At 38.9% G+C, this 23170-nt stretch overlaps 1 protein-coding gene across 5 annotated transcripts in view; it reads left to right on the top strand.

The window, feature by feature from the left end:
- PTPRZ1 (protein tyrosine phosphatase receptor type Z1) overlaps positions 1-23170 on the top strand; it is a 142770-nt gene that overhangs the window by 1436 nt on the left and 118164 nt on the right. The window lies entirely within an intron of this gene.

The raw sequence follows: 23170 nt of genomic DNA, 5'->3' as shown, positions 1-23170 counted from the left end.
GCCCCTTGTTACCTCAGCCTCCCGCTGCTGTGCTCTGCGGGTGCCCCCGTGCCGCCCCAGCACAGGCGGGCTTTTCCGCGGAGAATGAGGGTGTCCTCCGCGCCCGCCGAGCCCTCCGCAGGGGTCTGTCCCCGCCAGGCAGTCCGCACCCGCGGGAGCCGGAGTGCACCGGTGCCGGGAGGGAGAGAGGAGGGGAGCAAACCCTGCCAAGCAGCACTGGCAGCTAACTGCTGGGTGGACGCGGGATGTGAAATGCTACTTCAGCCTCTCGCATGGACTGTTTCAGAGAGAATCGGGGATGGGTGCGGGATTTCAGCCGAAAACAAGGCTTGTACTCCGAAAACGGACAACGGCAATGATTTCTCTAAACCCAGATGTAGCTGCTGCTTCGAAAAGCGACATGCTCGTCGTACATTCACGTGGGACCCTGCCCACAGAGTGTGGTTCATATATAGATTTTAGTAAGACTACTTACATAACCAACTTAATTTCCAGTTGATTCAGATCCGTGCAGCCAGGGTCCATCCTGAAAATCATGCAGTGCTTAGTTGTTCGGTGTTACTATTATAACCAGCATGAGCCAGTTGACGCTGTGTTAAATGCTTTGTCAAATACGTATTAGGAGCTCAAGTGTTGGGATTTGCATCGTATTGAATGATCGTTTTGAATTTATACGCTCCTATCAAATAGATCGCTAGAAAACGCTAGTTGTTTGCTTGTACTTAAGTATGAGAAACTTAGGAGCTTCAGTTCGTTATGTGCAAACGTTTTACAATAGGTCTCTCGTGACAAAGTAGGGACTAACCTACATTTCTTACCCAATAGGTGGTGCTGCTTCTGAAACCATGAAGCTCTATAAACAAAGATCGATGTTAGGTTACTCCGAGGCAAAACCATTTCCTACCAAGTCCTGCTAGTTAGAGGAAACTGCTTCCTAAAATTTTGTCCTGCGAAAAATATTTGTACCTCCTTTCTGAAAGTTTAGTGGAATAATACAGCTATAAATGTGCTGAATGTAACTGACCCGTAGTTAAAAGGTACGACCTTTGTAAGGGCATTTCTAGGATTTTAATGTCACTTTTAAACTAACCTTTTTCTAAAAACAGGGTACTTATACTAGAATAATTCTCTTATATTAGTTTGGCAAAGAATGGCCTGTCATAAAACTTTTTATAAGTTTCCATAGCATCTTTCTGATGTTGACAACCTGTTAACCTAAAATGAGATGTACTCCCAAGACTGTTTAAAGAAACAAATTAGTAGGTGTTTGTATATATGTGTGGAGGTATGTGAAAATGTGTGAGTACAGATCATGTAAACTGAGATATGATCATAATGTAATGCAACACAATTCAATTTGGGAGGCTAACTTCCATGTTTAGATGATTAAGCAATGCAAGACAGAGACAGAACTTCTGTAATGAAACCTATGGGGTTTTAATAATTTAACCTTGTATCTTTTTAGAAATAAGGTGGTTTTGCATAATGTAATATTCAAATACATGGTGTGCATGTGTATGATGTATTCATGAATTTAGAAGATCTGAAAGGATGGGAAAACAAGGATTTTTTACTGAGACATGAGGTATAATATAAGTGCAGCTATTTTTTTTTTTTTTTTTCTCTTTACACTGTTGTTTTCAAACCTGACCTGAAGGGGACACCCTTTCTAGGTGTGATGGATGATCTGGTCTCAGTCATTCTGAAGACCTATGAGCTAGGTTGCTCAGTGTGTTCAGTAACATGATTATTCCCAAGAATGAATACCCTGTACAGGTTATTAGACTGATTTAATCAGATTTTATTTGAATATGGTCCTCTTTGAGTATCTCTCCATAACTAAATCTGCTCTCATCCCTATTAGTTCATAGGAGTAGATATTTTGTTAGAATTTTGATGTTATTTCCTTTTTTTTAAATTAAAAATATAAAATAAATGATTGCATTGCAATCACTGCAGTGTTGGGTTCTTAGGGCTTGGTGAGAGAGGAGGACTGGCTCGGACAGGCTGCCTCTTGCCATTGGGCATTTCTGATACGGAAGAAACCAGACCCAGGGCTGCGATGTGACTGAAGAGCATGGCAGTCTGCCTTTGCATTCTGGAGGCTGTGCTCACTGGTTCGAGGCTAGGCAACGTGTAGATCCCAGCCTCATTTGCTTGTAGTTTCAAAAAATGCTGTTGAGTTCTCCACTGGTCACATACAGAGCTCTATAGGAGGTTTTTTCTAATGCATCTGTCTGGGAGGTTTGCTCTTGCCTCTGCAAGATTGAGCAGGAAAATCTCAGTCTCATATATGTTCAGAAAAGACGAGGTGGTCAAATCAACATCACTGAAGAAAACCACTAAAAAAAGTTCTTCTGGGAATGACGAGACACCGATAGTTTGTTCCCTGTGTTATTGAAGAAATGCTTAGGGGCTTGATTCTCATATCCCTGCTGAGATATGAATAGCACCTTCCTCCACAGTGTTACTGAAGCCAAGTACTAATGTAATTATTTATGGAGCAGGGTATTATCTGAGTATTCTCAGTGAGTGCCATTCAGTGAAGTTCAATGGAACTACTTGTGGAGTGAAATGCTATTCAGTCACAAATAAGGGCACATGAGAATTCCTTTATGATTATTTGTGGACACTAGTCTGTAGTTAGAATAGAGATGTCCTACGAAGTTCTTTCTGTTACTTAAACTAAAGGAGAAAAAACCCCTGTGGACAATTCACTTGCTTTTTTACATTATTATTTTAAATGAGAAATGTATAAATCTGTAACCTTCATCCTGCATATATCTCAGGCTGAAGATATTCTTTGAAATAGTGCCCCAGCTTACTGATGTGTTCCAGATAACCTCCTGAAAGTCAATGGGGTATGCCGGTTTTGTAGTTTTTGTCTTATTGTGCTTATGGAAAATATATCTGGAGTCTTTTCATAAGTAGACTATTTATGAATCTCTGTAGGCAAGAAAATGTTAATAGAAAAAGGAACATGTTTTAACAAATTATATTATAATTGTGGCTAAATTTGAATCAAACAGGTGTAAATATTTATGCAAGACTTAAAAAGTATTCCCTGCTCTCATGAGCAAAATGTGTGGGTAATTTGCCTATATTATGTAAGAAGTCTCTCCAAAATTATCTCATCTTCATCTTACTACTATCACTGTCTGACCTCAGCCAGGGTTTTACCTTTCAAAATGAAACCAGTTAAACTATTAATTGTTTCATTAGTTGTGTCTCACTTAAGTTTTTTTTAGAAGAGATTTCTATAATTTTTAGGTTGTTTCTGGCATCCCAGTACCATGACTTTATTCACAGAAAAGTAGTAACATTTATTCTAAATATTCTAATTTTTTTTTTTTACAACTGACATCAGGACTGTATTTTCAGGCTAGCATGCAGCGTACACCTCACTACCAACAAGAAAAGCAACTTTGCTGTGCTTTTTACTGGACAGCCCCAACTAATAATGAAGAAAACCTGAAAAGTAGCATTGGCTCAGCTTTCTAAATCCAGTCGCACTTTCTGTTCATTCTTGTGTCTGCATGTTTAGATTCAGTAAGCCCTTAGACTGCTAAAGTGCTGTGGGATCAGATAATTCTTTTTTGCACTAACCTCTTTATTTTGCCAATATTTTTGTAGGCTAGATACTTCAAACTCAATTACATCACAGTAATATTACTGTATATTATTTTTAAAGCTTTAGCATATATTATACTTAAGATGGCATGTTCCTTTGGATAATGATACATAGTTTATATGGAGAAATTTAATCCTGTATCTAAAACATAAAAGCTAGAACAAAAGTAAGAATTTTAGGACCATTAAACCATCTGTTTTAACCATCTGGCTTGCAACCATCTATATGTTACGTATTTTTGCACCATAGAGATTGATAGATACCAAAATGTAAATATACAGTATGGATTTATTTTAGGTTCAAATACTGGCAGGTATGAAAAGTTGTGCAGAAATGAATGACATTTTAAAAGTTAATGTCAGTGTAGCCTAATATTTATTCAGCACACTGGTCGGTAGGACATATCTAAAATAGTTAAAACTGTAGTTTCCAATGTTGAAACAATACAGTGTATAAGGAGAGTTTTCTAAGTTGTATTTGGCATTACTGCATCTCTAAATGATCTTCTATTTGAATTCCTGGAGAAAAACTAAATATATATATATGTAAATAAAGTTGTAATTTGAAATTGTTGTAATCTGGATTGTAAATCAGGATGTTAATTTTTTAAGGAAGCTGTTTTCCTTCATTTTCTGTGCTCATCATTTAAGTGGTCATTTCCCACTATGGGTTCTCTAATTAGGAATGTAAGGGTGAACAGATTTTGTTCTTTCACTGACAATTTCAATTCCACTTCAAATGTGCCATGCTTCTCAGTATTCCCTGTAGGGCCTGGAATAGTCTGCAGCAGTTCCGGAGCCCCCTGCTCCTGTTTAACAGCTTGATTCTCACAGCTTCATGCACCATTTATGTGGCTTTCCTGTATGAGACATCCTTTGGCTATTCAGTAAGCTGCTTTTCCCATAAAGACAAAAGTTACCTTTTTGAATACATGTCAAGGCTTCTGCATTAGAAAGATAAATCAACAGGAAGAAAAGGACTTACAGTATTAAGAAAACCCAAAATCCAGTAAATGAAAGATAGCAAATTTTTAAAAGAGGCTTGGACTGTAAATGAAACTTGGCTCCAGCAGGTTGTTGAGGAACCGCTGGCAGCAAAGTACTTTTGTAAGAAGGTATGGTGCAGGTTGCTTGTGGAATACAAATCACAGAATCATAGAATGGTTAGGGTTGGAAAGAACCTTAAGATCATCTAGTTCCAATCGTCCTGCCATGGGCAGGGATGCCTCACACTAGACCATGTTGCCCAAGGCTCTGTCCAGCCTGGCTTTGAACAGTGCTAGGGTTGGAGCATTTACCACTTCTTTGGGCAACCTGTCTCAGTGCCTCACCACCCTCACAGTAAAGAACTTCTTCCTTATATCTAACCTGAACTTCCCCTTTTAAGTTTAAACCCGTTATCCCTTGTCCTATCACTACAGTCCCTGACGAAGAGTCCCTCTCCAGTATCCTTATAGCTCCCTTTCAGGTACTGCAAGGCTGCTATGAGGTCTCCATGCAGCCTTCTCTTCTCCAGGCTGAACAGCCCCAACTTTCTCAGGCTGTCTTCATATGGGAGGTGCTCCAGCCCCTGATCATCCTTGTGGCCCTCCTCTGGACCTGTTCCAACAGCTCTATGTCCTTCTTATATGTTGTTGACATCAGAACTCTACACAGTACTCCAAGTGGGGTCTCATGAGAGCAGAGTAGAGGGGCAGGATCACCTCCTTCGACCTGCTGGTCATGCTCCTTTTGATGCAGGCCAGCATACGGTTGGCTTTTGGGGTTGCGAGTGCACACTGCCGGCTCATGTTCAGTTTCTTGTTGACCAGTACTGATGTTGGTTAATTCAGTCTTGAGGCTCAGGTGGAAATAACTGGAGATTTTAGAAACAAGATGAGGGTTATTTTACTTGTTTTGCATCACTGGCTGATACTGTGGCACTGTCTGGTTGAGGTGAAATTATAGACTTTTTAAGAAAAACAGGCACCGTGTAAAAGTGTCATGGTTTATTCTGGATGAAGCATGCCTCTCAAAAGCTCCCATCGCCTTTTACTTCTTGCCCATACTTGACTTAGGTTTTCTTTGATCCACCAAAATATCTATATTTCACCCTCCAAATCAGTATTTTTCATTACAAATTGAAGACTCCAGGAGCTCTTTTTTGAGTTAGCTAATTTCGGAAATCATTATTGTGGTACATCCATGGTACAAGTCCCATGGATAACAAAAATACTATCGTACCTCTGATAAGGAAAGCTCAGCACTGAAAGTAGGATGCTGCTGGAACTTAGGTGCCTGAACCAAAAGTTCTAATTAAAGGGGTCCCTGGCTTAGCTAGTACCTTTCAGGGCTTTCAAGGAAGCTTTCAGGCAGGTACAGTTCCTCTTCTGTGTGTGCCTTACCTGACCCTATTATGTGCAACTCAGTGCCTCTTTCCCTCCTAATTTTAATTTGGATCCATCTTTCAGATGACTTCACTGATCACTAAGTCAGTAAGGCTTCCCTGAATAGCAGCTGACAGGATCAGGTGTTTTGGTCTTGCTGCTGCTGCTACTTCTGTTTAAGGCAAAGGACAAGGTGATGGCTGTGCCATCTTCTCACATGATTGCAGCGTTAACCAACACATTCCAGAAGGATGACCTGTTCTGAGCTGAAGGGATTTGAACCTACTTTGCCTGTCTCCAAACATCAGGTTTTGTCAAATGAGAGGACTCTCTATAATTCTTACATAAGGTGATAAGATGAAGCATATAGGTTTTTTTAAAGGTCAAAAGATAGGAATTGCATGGGAGGAATAGGGAGAAGAACAAATAACATCAATTATGCCACTGCATAAAATCATATCTAACCTACTTCTTAAATATTTTATACGCTTATGTTCCACTCATCTCATAAAGGGCACAGCAGATTTGAGAAAGGAAAAAAAAAAGTAAGAAAATGGCAACTGGGAATATCACAGGTTATCTATTTGGAGGAATGACTAAATAAGCTAGGACTCCTTGTCAAGAACAAAGACAACTTAAGAGTTTGTTTTGTAGAGCATTTTGAACTCATGAGTGATGGGAATACATTCTTCACTGACTCTTCCAGTATAAGAGCAAGGGGACAGCAAATGAGGGCAATAAGAGACAGATTTAAAAAGAAAGAAGATAAAAGGGTAGTTCTTCCTGCAACAGAGGACAGACTTACAAAACTCTGCTGTAGGTTGCTGTGAGAGCAGAATGTTTTGAGAGAATACTGGACAAGATCTTGAAAGAGAAATGTACTGAGGGTTGCTAAGCAGATGGAAACCACATCCATTTCAGGAATTTTTAGAGCTGGAAACAGAGCCTGGGAGAGTTTGCAAGAGAATTTTCAAGTATGTCACATAACTTTACTGTTTTCTTACTGTTCCTTAAGCATCTGTTTCAGGGTTTTGAAGAAAGGACTCTGAATTGATAGGATATTACAGCAAGGGAGGAAATATGAGTTATTATGTCTGCTTCCACTCAGTATTTCATTATCTGCTTGCTTCACTACCACTGTCTTTTCTCTGGTTAGAAGAAGCAGATTTTGCTCTCCTTTCAAAGCTCCAGCTACTCTTGGGAGGGAATTCTAGGCTGTACTTCTGAAGAACCAACCTCCCAAAGGTGGGCAGAGCTCAGATGCATTTCTGCCAGCTCAGCATTTCACACCAGCTGTCTTGGGCAACTGAGCACCATTTGGGTAAGCCAGTTGCTCGTTGCTGCACTCAGCTGCCTAGCTCACCAAAAGACAGTGGAGGAGCCTAAACTTCAAGGCTCCAGAGCCTACTACTAGGACCTAATAGGTGAGTGATTTGGCTAAATGCCACCTTGTATCTGAGCTTTTGTCTAAGTCAGAGTTCTCAAATACATCATTTACACTGCACCTTCAGAGTCAGCAGCTAAAAAATGGACTAGGCATGGCTTGCCTATCTGGCAAATAAACAGTATTTCCTTCTCTAGATTTTTATAGTATCCAGTTGAACACACAGCATAGCTTATTTCCTACAACCCTTTGTTTCACTGAACGCTGAGGCTGTAGTTACCTGGAAAATTTTCTGTGTGATGTTGAAATATTAAAGATCCTACTTGTAGGTATCATTCAGCAATTTGCATTTCTGTATGAAGATATTAGGACTGCTCACCTGACTAGTGAGAGATTTCACTGGGAGTTTTCAGGAGCAGTATGTCTGTTAGTACTTTGTCTTTGAATTGTCGTCCTCATTGCCAAAAGACTTCTGCTAAATACAGGTAGCATTTGGGGCAGGTAGTATTTGAAGAAGTATCTATCTTCACTGCCTTATTTATCTGTTTGCTGAGATAGGATAACAATAAAAGCAGTGAAGAGTTGATTGAATAATAACATCAGAAAGAGTGAAATAAGAGACATCTAGAGTACTTCTGCTGTATTGAAATTGTGTTACAAAATTGGTTTTTGAAATGCTGTAAATAAAGGATTTTGCATAAAAATAAATTAAATCAAATGTATCTTAGTGAATGAAGAGGTATGTTTCTGCAAATGCCCTAACAGAATTTGGCTAAGAATTCCTGGCTCATTTAAAATTCGGGTGGAAATCATTACATGTTCTTCAATGGAAACAGGTTTTCGGTACTTTTTTTATAAGCTATCCAGGCCAAATTTCCTAAAGTAAATGGAAGGATTTATTGACTTCATTGAGATTTAGGCTGGTTTGTGTCATAAGTTTTCAAAATACACTTTTCCAAATACAATGCTATTTTTCAAAGCTGTCAAAGCTTTGGAAGACTAAAAAAAAAAAAATAGAAAATCATGTTCTGCAGGGGCAGCTTATACTGAAGAAACTGAAAGCTTTTTGAAAGCTAAAGCAAGTATTTTGAGGAAAAATGAAGCCTTTAAAATCAGTGTTTAAAAAAAGACTTGGTTCTTCAGTTGCTTTAAATGCTGAACTCCATGATTTCAGCAGAAGTTCCCAAAAAGAAAAACATCTGCTTGCTTAGACTAAATAGCTAATGATCAGTATAACAGCTGGCTTTATAAAAGTGGCCTAGTATTACTCCAGGCAGTTTGTCTTCTCGTTCCATGCCCAAACTGACCAACTGTCTTTCATCCATTTCTAGTGATTTTGAAAAATCATTTTGTTCCAAGTGCATGGCAGTTGCTTCTGTTGTTTTCTTTTGTAACTCTTAGTCTGATAGGTATGAGTAAGTATAATAATTAACAATTTTTGCAGGCGGGGACTTCTTGTGAGGCAAAGGAGCCTTCTGCCAGTGCCCTGGAGCATTACTATTAGGTGTGTGGGACATTTCATGTTATTTGGTGCACTCACCACACAGACCATCCACCCATCACCTGTACAGAGTTTGGAGTGAGCCCTGTGTGGTCTGTGCCTACATCTTGCTTTGTAATCTTAGATTTTTGGATAGTAGCTTTGCATTTCATGTATCTTGCAGTGTTGCAGGTTCCCTTTGGGTTTGGTTTGGTTTTGTGTTGTTTTAAAAACACCTAACATTTGTGTTAAAAAAGCCTGTATATCACTGTAGATACACAGATCACAGCAGAGTTACTTCTGGCTCACATTGGTAGAATTGTGCCTGAATAAATCCTGGATGAGCATCAAGGAGAAAAGAGATCCAGAAGAGCCATTTAAGTTTTAGGATAGTGCTGACACAAACCCAAATGGATATAAACTGGCAACATGCAAATTTAAGCTGAAAATGAAAAGAAAGAAAACCATGGGTTTTGCATGCATTTTTTATTATCACTGACTTTCTCACCTTCTTTATTTGGGATGAAGAAAAAGAAATTCATATTTTGCTTACTGCTGTATCTATATGAGTACATATAAAAAAACCCTGAACATGCAAATCAATATAATATGTATTTGAGCAGAGGTCAAGTCAGCTACTTTCAAAAAGATTCATTTGGGAATACTTAGACTAGAAATTATTCTTTAATCCATTAGTGAAAAATCATCCATACAAAAAGATTATGGGATCCTATCCTTTAATCTGAGTAAATTTCAGTCTTTTCTGGTTGGTGCTACCGACTGTGGGATTTGTAATGTGTGAATCAGCAGAGAAAATATGTTTCCATGCAGCAGTAGTATTCACTATCTGTGGGGGAAATTCCAGCCTTTTTTTGTGAGGTGATAAGGCTGTGACACAAATTCTGTCTCAGAAGTTGCTGTACTCATATGGAACTAGATGATCTTAAGGTCCTTTCCAACCCTGACCATTCTATAATTCAATGATTCTGTGATTCATAGAAGGAAAGATGACAACAGGAATGGATATACTGCTCATTAGGAATATGTGCACACCTTAAATGATCTGATTAGCTTTTGCAGTTATTTGTTTACAGTAGGAAAAAAGAGATTCATTATATTAAAACAAAATGCAAGCTCAATTTAGAGCAGATTAAAAATACCTTATTGCCCTGCTGAATGGGAGAAGACAGGATCAGTTAATCAGGTGAGGCTAATAAGGTGGCACATAATGGATAGCTTCAGGTTACATGTAGTTTAGTGAAATAGAAGAAAATGTATATGGAGCAACCAGAAAATACAGTCTTGGTTTTGGTGAATAAAGTAATGTGAATTAATGAGCTTTTTCTAATATGATCTACACATTCTATCACAATTGTAAACAGTACACTTGAATAAAACTATAATCCAGGTTTTCATGGAATAATTGGGATTATTGAGGGGGTTTTGTTCATTAGTTAAAGAATTCCTTGGATATACAGGAGTTTTTCTAAACATATGAAACCCTGTTCCCCTGAAATCTGGTGTTCACTTGAAAGCAACAGGAAATTTGACCCACTCAGAGTAGCTTCACACTTAAATCAAAGAAGAGGTTTAGTCACCTTGCAATGGAAGTCAAAATGCTGGGTTAGGTATCCTGCTTGTACAGAGCATGAGAGTTATAGGCACCTAGACTGGGACTTATAGCAGCTGGCATGTCCAGTGCTGGGCTGTGCAAGCCTGGCTGGTAAAATTAAGATCAGCATAGATAATAAAGAAAGCATAAACAAGTTACAACTGGAAAGTGCCTTTTAGAGCCTCATATTGGGAATAACTGTGCTGAAATATGGCTAGACCTGACAAAAAATATCTTGGAATTCAGAATTGTTGATCTTGCTACTCCTAAAACAGACGTAAGATGATGATACTGGAGACTTCTCATAATCATCTTATAGTACAACATTTGCCAGAGGAATAGGAGATGGCAATCCTAAACCTTTCCCATGTAAGAGTATTTGAACCACAGCTGTGAAGAGCAGCATTGTCCACAGGATGACAGAGCACAGCAGTTGAAGATGGACAACAGTGGTGATCTATACTCAGGTTGAAGATAGGAACAATAGAAAAGTTTGGAAGAGAAAACCTAACCATCCAGTCTAATGGGCTATATAAGGTGCTCCAGTGCAGCATTTCCAGGTGCCAGGCTAGATTTTCACCCTTGTTTCTTCACTGTGCCCCCCCACCTCCTGCCCAGGAGCAGCAGCTGCTGCTGTGTGCAAGCAGCAAATCCCTGGTCTCCTGCTTGTGATGTAGCATCTCCCCATCGCTCCCTGACACTTCTGCCCACATCACTGTCTCTGGCTGCAATAGTACATCTTCCTGCTGTGATGGATACAAATGTGGATGAAGGCATTTGGCTGCAGAGGCAGCCTGTGTTGCTGGAGAGGCCACTTTGTTTGCAATAGGGGATAGGAGACAGGCCAAAAAATGTGTTCTGTAGGCTGGATTAAAGCCATGGGTCAGCAGTTAAACCATGCTGGCTTATTTCTCTCAGTGAAAGGAATGAGACATGGGGTTCCAGTCCCTGTCAGTTTGATTATTGCTGTCTTTTATCTAGCTGCTATCCAATGTAAAAAACACCAGGATTTCTGTTGCCTCCTGTAGTTTTGAAACCTGCTGAAGAATGCTAATGTCTCTCCTAGATGTGTTGGTCTGATGCTTATCTAGGTCTTCTGGGCATCTCTGAATAGCCACCTACTTACTTACCCCCAGATCCATGAAGTCTGTGCATCTTTCAGTCTTGGACCAGTTCCTGTTTTTTTATGCTGCAGAAACTGAAGCAGTTAGACCCACAAGTGTATTGTATCTCTCCTAGAAGAGAAAACTGTGTAGCTCTATCAGTAGTGTGTGTAGGAAACGTGCGCATTTGCACCACCCCTGTTGGAACAGCAGGAGGTTTTCTGCTGCAGGCAGGTACGGCAGTTAAGTGAGCAACAGCTGCAGTGTCCTGGAAGAAAATACAGCATGTGCTCCTTTCTGTAGTAAATCAGCTGCTTTACATGGTATAGAGACAACAGATTCATTTCCCCAGTGAGTCACTAAGCTTCCCTAAAGGCCAGTATCTCCCAAGGCTTTCAGTTGATGTGAAGCATGTTACACTGCTCCCAATACAGCCAAAACCTTAAAGGCTTAGTCAAACCTATAATTAATTAACGCTTGAATAATACTTAGAAGATACAACTCACTAGAACACTAAGGCTGTTGCTAGTGATTTTAAATCTATCAAGCAACTTCCTAAAAACCTTTGAAATTGGCAATTAAAATGTTCTGTCTTAGATGAAAAAGCTTTGATCACTCTGGAGCAGGAAATAACTCGAATGACTTAGAGTGGAGAGATACAGTGAAAGAACAGCGACAAACTGCTGAATACACTGGCGTGGCAGAGGGACAGCGAAAGATTTGCTGCTGTTCCTTCCAGAACTGGATTTGAAGCCCTTTCAGTATTTCTGTATACTCATGCATAAATGACTGTGAAAGTCCTGGAAAGTCTGCAGTTCCATGTACTTATGGTCTAAAGATAAGACTTCATAGGAGAATTTTACTTTCCTGCCCTCTTCACTTTTTTTAAATTTCTATGCAATTACAAGGCTACACTCTAATACTGTGCTAGAAATGAACCTAATGGAAATACTCTGATCTGTCTTATGTTCCAGCACAGACACTTTATTGAGATTTTAAAAAAAACTTCGAAGATTTGAAGAATGTGTCTGAAAGCCTATTGTTTTCTGTTCAAGAGTAGGAATATTTTGTAAAGAAACTAACTGCCATCTAGAAGCTTGATTTTGCCAGTGTTTTCTGAGAGCAAAATATGTGAAACTGTGGTCTTTGCTGGACTAGTGCTGTTTCTGCATTCAGCAATGACATCCACCAAACTGTTAAAACTGTTTCCCTAACTTGTTCAATTTTTCATGAACTGATTAAAGTTTAAGATGTTCTTTGGTATAAAGCAGTATAGTCTTTCCTTGTAAACTTTCTAAACTGCTTCAAATACCTTCCAGTTATTCATGGGTAGAAGAAAGAAAATAAGGACATTTTAAGAAAATAATTTTTAAGGATGTGTGGGTATTTCTAAGCTGGTGTAGTGCAAAAATACTCTTTATGTTGCTTCTTGAAGGAACAAATATTATTGTAATGGTTTTATGTCATAATAACAAAGTTACATACAAGTAAAATAAGGGGGAAAATCTATCTCGCTACTTGTCTGTAAACTCTCCACTGAGAGATTAAGTGTTGGTACTATTGATGCAATATCAATATATTTTAGAATTTTTACAAACATTTGAGAAATTTATAACTAGTTATGGAAGGCCAGGTTGGACAGAGCCTTGGACCACGTGGTTTAGGGCAAGGTGTCCCTGCCCATGGCAGGGGGGTTGGAACTAGGTGATCTTAAGGTCCTTTCCAACCCTTACGATTCTATGATTCTATGATTCTATGTAACCATTTAAATTACACATTGTACTTATTTTATGGACAGATTAATCCTCTAACTGGGCTTTCACATGTGTTGGGTATTTAAATAAAAATGGAATCTGATGTTAAACTGACATGTGGAGGTGTTGTGTAATTAGGACATTTCTATCATTTAGCATTTTTATATTGATGACATGTAAGTGCATTTGTCACTGGTGGGGGTTTCATTGAATAAGGTACTGTATGAACACAGAGCAGCAATATGTCACCCAAAGGAATTTAGAAATAAAATACAAAAAGAGTAGCTGATAGGACAGAGAAGACAGGAGGAGCTGCTAAGAAAAAATCATACATTAGTCAGTATAAAAAAGCAGTTCAATTGGTGAAGCAGCAATCTGCCACATCTTTTCTAGCTATTCCTGGGAGCCAAAGTTTTCAGAGGTATTGAACATGTCTGTCCAGTTCCTCATCTGTAAGGCAGAGGTAGTAATAGTTTACTAAAAGGTGTTTTGTGTGAACAAGAGCATGTTCGTGTTCTAAAGGTCTTTCAAGTGATAAAAGGTTAGCTCCACATCTTACACTATAGGGCAGGGTCCTGCTGGGGGGAAGTTGTGCAGGTAGCCTTTGGAGTCTCCGTGGGACCTAAAGTGTGCGTGCAGGCAGGTTGGTTTGCAGTCACGTGGAGCCCCCGGTGCAGCCCCTTGCATGCCATGTCAGCCCCAAGCAACGCTTCCAGGAGAGAAGCATTCACCTGGAGACCTAATGTATTCTGGTGACTCTGGAGGAAACCGAAAATCGTGAGCTCTGGGAGCTGAACCTTGCAGACAGTGCCAACTTAAGCATCTTGTTAGCTGTCTGCGGAGCTGAGACAATATCCTGAAGTCAGTTCAGGAACACAAGCACTGTGTAGAGTGCACAGATGGTACATCGTTGACAACATTGGCATGTGAGAAGCTGAGGTATGCTGCTTCTGATGGCAAGATAGCCCTTTCAGCATGAGCACAGCCTTCCTAATGGTGTATGGGTTCGCTTAGGTGGGACTGCATGTACATTTACACCTGACAGCTTGGGTCAAAACAGCTGATCCTGAACATTTATCCTGTGGTGGAACCTTTTTCATCATAATCCTAAATGGAAGTTCTTACCCTGTGTCACCCAGTGGTACCATAAATTGTGGACTGTGACAAGGCCTGCTACCTCATGGTCCCAGCCTGAAACCACAGGGAAATGTGGCAAAATCTGATAGGTGTTTGCCGTATAAAACGAAGCTCTTGACATCTTGCAAAAGGAACAGTTATACTGCATGGGCATACCACTGATGTTATTTTATCTAATTGCTGTAATTTAATGTTCATATGCTGTGTATAGCTAAAAGTGTGGTAGGACATCCTAAAAAGTTAGGTTTTCCTCATGTGTAGCAGTCAGTACAGTTTGGGTCCACGTCATGTTTGAGGATGATTATGATAATAACAATAATGATATCATCCTATGTGATTCTTCTTCATATATCATTCTTCTTCATGCTGTGGAGGTTGGAATGTGAGTATGAGTATAGGGCTGGTGGCTTTCGGCAGCTATTTTCTATTAGCTGCCATCTGAGTTCCACAAGGTCTTGCAAGACACATAGTCTGGTTGGTCCCTGGTGCCAGATGAATCTTGTGCAGCTTCTGTTTATCTCATGTTTTCTAAGTGTGGTGCTGTTGCAGTCTGCAACTAGTCACCATTTGTAACTACTAGAAAAGAAGACTGGGGAAGGGAGTTACATTATTCCTGCTGTGACTTTTACAGGCATTGCATCACCAAACCCAGAGAGAAATAAAATAAAGTGATTGAACCCCAAGCTTTCAATTTCAGGTATTTTTAATGACTCTCCTCCACATAGTGAGAAAAATGAAGAGAGTAATGCTACCAATTTCTTATTAAGAAAAAAAAAATGCAGCTAGGTGGAGTTTTTTGCACAGCAGTTTATGACATGTTCATTCATCACAACAGAGAAGAAAACTGTTCAGAGCAAGGAATGAGGAGTCTTTATATATTTGCTTTTAAAAGGAATTGTTTATGTAACTTTCTTGGCATCATCACCACAGTGATCTCAAAAGATACAAAGGTATGTAATACTTCTAGCTGATACATAATGAAGGAATTATAGAAAGACACTTGTTGACACTTGCAAGGAGAAGTGATGCAATGAGAAAAACAGCAATGGGTTTGGGAAGGAAGAGACACCACCCCCCTGTTCCCTTGCCCACATTTCCTCACTGTCTTGGTCTCTCTCTGTGGGTGACCCACAACCCTTCCTCTCTTCTCCTTCTCATAGGGGACCTTATGCACTCACCTTCCCCTCCTTCTCTTCCTCAACCCCACATATGGATGTGACCCAGATTTCCCTTCACAAAATCCTGTTCTTCTAAAGGCAAGGAGAGTTCTTGTCTCACAGGGGAGGAGGGAATCCTGCAGAGCAGATTTTGGGTATTTGTCACTTGCTGCCTGTGGCAAGCATCCGTGTCTGAGATTATAATTTAAATTCTGTTTATACAACATGCAGTCTCAACGCAGCTAGAGTTCTGTGGATATTCTGACAATATTACAAATAAATCATAATAATAGTTGTTAATAAGTGAGTGTGGACAGTGATATTCAGTCTGTAATGACCATTGTAACCTAAAAAAACCCCAAGGAGCTTTATTGTTTTCAAGAGAGAAATGTGTATCCTTAGTCTGAAAGGTAATTTGGTTGGAATGGTACATTTCATTTGTAACGAATGCATCCAGACTTAACACTGCCTCCTTGCACAATATGCAAAACCAAGATTTGACAGTAAAAGTCACTGCTCCTGAGTGTGGCGCAGTGCTGCCTCTATGGACAGAATATAGTTATACGTTAGAGATCAAACAGGGGCTTTGTTGGTTTTCACCAAAAGGTATAGACTTCTGGCAATAACTGGTTTTGTGAGGGAACATCTGAAGAAGAGTTAAAAATCTTGGATTTGTAAGAACCATGGCCAGGAAGAGTTTTAGCGTGCAAAGAGGAATGGACAGGCTGGTGTGGCATGTAAGTATAAGCTCTTTTTCAGGGGGATAATGTTTGGAAATATGTTTCAGCTAAATTTCCCAATTATTTTAGTTGGAGAAAACAACCCTAAATTCTTTCTGATGCAATTTCTATAATGAGTGCTATTTTAAGAATCCACCCAAGGCTCTAGTCATGAAGAAACATGTGCTTGACTGGGTTGCATTCACTCTAGAAAACAAAATTGATGTTCTACTTGCAGCTCTGAAGAGAAGATCTTTGTTCTTTTTCCTCCATGATGGCTGTATTAGGAGTATCCTAGTTTAATGGGGAAAAAATGAAGTGAGAAACAAACTCTCATTTCTTGCAGAAAAAATAAAAAAAACCTAACAAACATGATACTGGCAGGAAAAATGCATACTAGTGCAGGTCTGATCAGGATAAATTCTACTAATTCCTAATCTGTGTCCATAAAATTTTTGATGTACATCTATTAGGAATTGAGATTTTCTGAAATATATTATACAAAAAATACATTTGTAAGAGTAAGGTAATATTAGTGTAAGAGTTAGCATCTAAGAGCTACTCTTGGATTTAAGTAACTCAGATGCTCAGAAAGAAACTAGAAAAAGTTAACTGCTAATGCAAATGACTGTATAGCAAACTAAATTTGAAGAGTATTGGTTCCAACTATACACAAGCACCTTCTTTTCTTTAATGTAGGAAAGTATCCAAAACATTGTCAAAAATGTGGAGTATTCAGTGGTTGAATGAGAACCCCCTGTTACTCAACGTACACCAATGTAACCTCACAAGTGCTGTAAAGGTAAAAGTAGAAATTAAGATACTAATAAACCCAATTGAACCTTTTTTCCTAGATTCTTCCATCTCCTTTCCTTCAAGTCCTAATGTGGAGTTTGTAAGAGGCCAGATACATTTTAGTAAAGGAATAAAACTTTATCCTAACATAAATAAGCTAGTATACTGACAATAGAAGAGCAGTGAGCCCATTCATTTGTCAATAAGCCAGGCTTTGCTGAGTAAATTAAAATGCAACCCTTTCATCACTGCTTGATTTAGGAATTAGTTGACATCGAACTAGCAAACATGCACTAGATAGAGAATACAGAATGTGATTTCTCCATATTAATACTCTAATCTCTCTTTCATTGCGTACCTTCATAGCAGGCAGAATTAATACTGATAGAATTTCTTTTATTTACTTAAAAAAAAAAACCAGTCATGTTGAAGCGTTAGTTTGCACTTACCTGGCATTCAGCATAAGATAAGATCTTCAGCATAAGATAAGCATTCAGATAAGATCTTCCTTCACCCTTAATCTAGTTATGACAAAATTAATAATGACAAGCCTTGAGAAAGTAAGTGCGTGGCAATTAATGAAGTGGTTTAGATACAAAGGAGTTTGCTGATGATGACAGGGCTTAGCCTATGAATCAGCAGTATAAGAGGAGTAAGCTGAGAAAAGACAACCATGAAAATAAAGGTAAATTTCAAAATCCAAATGAGACTCTGGGGACTAGGAAGATAATGATGGGTGAATCAAATCTGAGGTGTGGGCTGAGCCACGCAAACAGGTGAAAAGGGGAGCTTCAATTTGATACAAGAAAAAGGGAATGTTTGAGCAATGATCTGTGTGTTCTACGCAGCCTCTACAATTCATCCGTCATTCAGACCATTGCTGGCAGCTTGCTTTCCCTGGAGAGTTAATTTGATGGCAACAGCCTACCCTTACCTGTCATTTTTACCAGGGCTGAGAAGCTTACTCGTATGGCACTGAGCTTATTGCGCTCTCGTGACGCCATGTACAAACACAGATAGGTGTCTGCCTACTCCGGGGGAGAGATAGCCACTAAGAGTGGGCCAGAGCAATTAATTTGGCCATTAAAAACCAACTAGTTTGCTCCCAAAATGACCCTAGGAAGACTGCTTTGGTGGCAGCAACTGTCTTTCAGCCATTGCCTGTATTGATTCTTCAGTGCCCTGCCACCAGATGAAGTTGTGGGCCCTGCCCATTGGGTTGGCCTTTGCCAGGCCCTGTTAAAGTATATGAAAACAGATTAAATTGAGCAATTAAAACATTAGCAATCTAGAAAGAAGTTAATATGGAATGATGGCTGGCAGGAAGGTTAAACGGACAACTTCAAGTTAGCAAAAACCAGATGAAAACTTCAAGACGTAAAATAAAGCAAAAAGGCAAAATTAGGAATGAAAAGGAGAGAAGGAAGAAAAGAAACTAAAAGACAGCAGAGTGAATGTTTGGGTTCTATTCTGGGTTAACAAAGAATTTATTTTCCCCAAAAGCTCTATTTTTGTTTGTGCTTCCAGCTCCACATATGTACTATAATTTTAATTCCCTTTGTACTGGAGACATGAAACATTTATGTTTTGGAAAAGGTGTGGATGATATCATTTTGATCCGAAGCCCATAAGTTTTACCAGTAAAGAAATAAAAATGGCCAGATACACACACTTTGGTCTCCTGCACATTGACTTCAATAGTGAATAGGTTCAAGTATTCATGAAAAGCCAGGGTCCCCTGAGAACTTCATAATGGTACACTCTCCTAGTAAAAGCCAAGATTCATATATATGAAACTTGAAATTTACTGCAGAAGGCTAGACCTTTATGAGTTTTTTTCTTTCTAACCTCAGCAGTAAGATGCGTAGGAGATGGATGCTGCCATGGGTTCTTTCCTCTATTGTGCCTTGTAATACAAGAGAGGGAGAGTTAATGCTGATCCATATATTCTAACACTTCAGGGACCAAAAATCTTTCTCCGTTGGGGTGAAGATTAGAACTTCTCTAATGCAGACTTTGATACAGTTATCTATTTCTTGTTGCATTCTATTACCTATAATACATGCCTCATGAGAATTTTCAAAAGGCACCATTCGCACAGATCGTAGCCAGCACACCAACAAGAGGTGCGCCTTACTCCAAAGAGAGCACTTACTTCCTGCTTACTTCCATGTCATATGTCTCTTAGAGTGAAAAAAAGTTTGATTTCTTATTTTCTTTTCTTATTTTGCTTTGGTATACTTGTGCAGAAACTGATGGTTTGGGAAGACACAGTACTCTTCATCATACATTATATATAACTTCAAGGCTAAACACTTGTAGCTTGGAAAATTTGCATTTCCCATAAATGAAACAGTTTATAATTTATATATTGCTTTCTCACAGCAAAGCTATTTCCTTTTTATGGGGAGACTTATTTTCATGAAAGTTCCTTGAAGCTGATGGCAAAATTGAAGTAGCAAGTTAATGATAAGAAGTACCAAAGAATATTCTATGAAGTATTGAATGCTAAATTACAGAAATCTATATATGAATATAGCTTTCATATATATTATATGAAAGACATATAATTTTTGTTGGTGGTAGGTATTTATGGACTGAAGAAAGAAAGATTTTTCCAGTTTCTTCTCCCAACTATCATCTATTCTGTGCATGCCCTTGGACAAAGATGTCTTAGAAACTTAGGATTCGTGTCTTTTTCTGATGAATGTCAGAATTCTCTGTTTCTTCCCAGATTCATTTTAAGAGCAGAATTTAAGATACAGCCTCAAGATTAGCTTTGAAGTCCCAGACAGAGGTCACTACATATATGCATGCATGATTATTGATGTCAGCGTAAGGATTTTACTTACTAGAATTCTCTGACACACACAGTGAATGGTTGAATAATTTACTCAGAATAACCAATGCCTCCTACTAATTATCTGTTTTAATTTACTATGAAATGTGTTTTATTGTTTAGAAATAATTACAGATTAAACCCTCTATTGGGATAAGCAGATAGTTCAAAGCGTATGGGGTATTTAGCTTTAGAGGAGAATAGGTAAGAGAAAAGTTTCTTCAGTTCATTTGTGGAAATTGTGTTCCAAGCTATTTGAATTGAGAACATTTTAGATAATGTTATGAGGTTTTTTTGTGCTCTCAGATCCCACTTGAGCTTAATGGTCTCAGCAGAATCAGTGGCAAAACTTCCAGTTCCTTTAATAGAGCTACAGTTTTCTTGGAGAGGCTTGGGTGCGTAAGGAAGACAAGAAGGAGCTTTGTAATTAAAATTGTTATATGGTAGTCTGACTTAAAGCAATTCACAGTGTGTCAGAGAAACTAGCAATTAACCGTGAACTCTGTAAAATTTCTGTCCTTAAATATAAAAATCTGTTCAATCTGTAATTATCTTTACGGGCTGTAAAAATAGAATTCCTTTCATTGAAAACAATATCAGTTTTGTCAGATGGAAAAGGCTTTACTATGAAAATGTTGGTCAACTTAAAACCTCAGTGCGCTTCTGTTAAAAAAAAAAAAAAAAAAGATTGGAAATTCCTTCAGCATGCGCACAACAGAGTCACAGAGAGGGTTCTGCAGGAGCAGAAGCTGCTGACAAAGATTTGGAAGCCAGTAGAGGGAGGGTTTTGTGGAGGGAAGGCACAATATCGGTTACCCCTAAATGAGCTGAGAGGGGTGGAAGACAAAAGATTAGATGGCAGTAAACTCAGAAATAGAAGCTGAGGCATTTGGGACAGGCTGTGCATACCTCATTGCCTTTGGAGTAAGAGACTGTTCAACTAAGACACTGACCTTCATGCTGTAACATACTCTTTCCCAAAAGGTTAGTGTAACAGGACTGATCCAAATTCCTCAGAAAGATCTGGTTTTCTCCTCGCGGCATTTTGTAACAGGAGGTGTATTGCTGCTTTGCAAGAAAACAGTTTTAAAAGAATTCATGTCATTTAGGTGTACCATATCCAGTAGGAGCATTTGAATTTGGAAGACTGGAATCTCCCAAGCTCTTTTTAGAAATTAATTCTTAATAATGATGTATAAATATATTTGCAATAAATCCAATACCTGGGAGACCCTGTCCTGGGCTCTCCTCATTCAAAGTCCTTGCATGCAAAATTACAGTGATGACTTGTGGACCACAACTGATTTCAGTGAAATTTTTCAAACAAAATTTTTCAGAATGGGTTTGAGGGCAGTAGAAGTGCCCTCCTTGTGTTCGCAAGAGCCCGGTTATGGCAAAAATGCCTGTCGTTTGTAACAAGGTCAGCAAAGCCAAATTGCATTGAGGATTCATTATTGGCCAAGTGAAGATACTATCTTTGTTTTGTTTTATGTGTGACAGATGCACTGCTGTGACTTGCAGAGTGATTTTTTGATGTAAAAAAGCTCACTATTATGGCATAGCAGAGTAGCATTTTTACTGTACTTAGGATATTTCCAGACTATTTTGATTTTGCAGCAAATTAGGCTAAGGTAGGTGGATAGTGATTATTTTATAAGACTTTTAAAATAATATTTTTTTCTAACTAAATATTTTTTTCTTACTATTTAACTAATTTGCAGGTTTTTACTGTAAACTGTATTTTAGGAGACAAAAGTATGTGTTGTTTGAAAGTTTCATCACAATATTCATGCCAGTGAAAGCTTGGCTGCCTGTTTTCTCTGCAGACTTATGTAAATTTCTAGAGACTTTATGTGAATGGAAGGAGTTTGAATTTGTGTCCATGGTAATCTGTTCAATGTGTAGAGGAAGTTACAATGGCATTAACCCATGAAAAGGATCAGTTGTTTTCATGGAAAGCAGTCAAGACATACTTTGAATTCAGATAGTCAACTTAATCAGAGCTGGACATTGGTTTTTAAGGGTTTCTCTTTGAAAAAGCCTAATGCTGGTCACCTGCTAAGTGAAAATACATTATTTATCTTTAAAGGGGCACAAAAATTTAACAGTAAGCTGAAGAATGGATACATCCCTGAAATAAATTACACAAAAATAATTGAATCCTGCAGTTATTTATAACCTCTACTTGGGCATTTAGAAGCATGAAAATGCCATAGCCGTCCTGGCTCATTACCTGCCGTCTGCCACTGGGAGCTGACTGAATTCACGTGGTGCTTCTTTAGGACTGGAAATTCAGCAGCGTCAATCCTCACTGCCTTCCCGGCTGCGGTGGGAGTCCTGCCCGAGCAGGGGTGGCCAGCACATGTGAGAGGCAAGACACAGAGGGGCTTGAGCAAACGTGGCGATTCGGGGTCTTATATCAACATTCGCAGGACATGACAAGAATTCCGGTCTAGTCCCCCACCTCATCTTGCTTTTCCTCAGACATAATGGTACTGCCGGTTCAGCTGTCCTGGAAAGGAAGTGATTGAGACTATATTCCCCCTTACATTTACCAGAAGAAATCATATGTAGCAGCCTCATTTTTCTCCTGCATTTAAATTAAATTACAGTACAAGGTTACATTAGGCAACCTATGTTTATTTGGCTCTTCAGCAGAGATTTAGTTTGCAAGATTAAATAATACCTGTCTCAGCTTCATTTGTTTAAGCAAGTGAAAGTAATAGATCCCTCTGCTCTGTATCTTAATTAACTTGCTACAGGTTATTTCCACAGTTTAATGTATTAGGGGTGGCTTGCTTTTGATGATGATGAGGATGACAAGGTTGAAAATAATAAATACAATTTATGTAAGAAAATAAAAAGTTCAGTGTCTGCAATTTCTGTAAGGTTTTTTTACAGTATCTGTCTAGTGCTACTTGAACATTTTATACCAGTGTTAGCTAAATGGATTTGCTGTATTTGCTGAGTGAAGATGTGTTTAGAGAGCATTGTAACTCCATTTCCTGGCCTTCCTTGAAAATGGCATTACCCAACAGCTTTCCAGTGGGAAGAAGCAGGTATTTCAATTCAGAGCTCTGAATTAACACAGCAGGAACAGCTGGTATTTGCCCCTAATCCAATTTAAGAGCTGTAAATTCCCAGAATTATTTTCATAAGAGCTACTGTGCCTTGAGCGTGTTCATCAGTGGAGA

Source organism: Strigops habroptila, chromosome 3, assembly GCF_004027225.2.
Source record: "Strigops habroptila isolate Jane chromosome 3, bStrHab1.2.pri, whole genome shotgun sequence".
Lineage (NCBI taxonomy): Eukaryota > Metazoa > Chordata > Aves > Psittaciformes > Psittacidae > Strigops > Strigops habroptila.
This window is presented reverse-complemented; position numbering and strand designations above follow the sequence as displayed.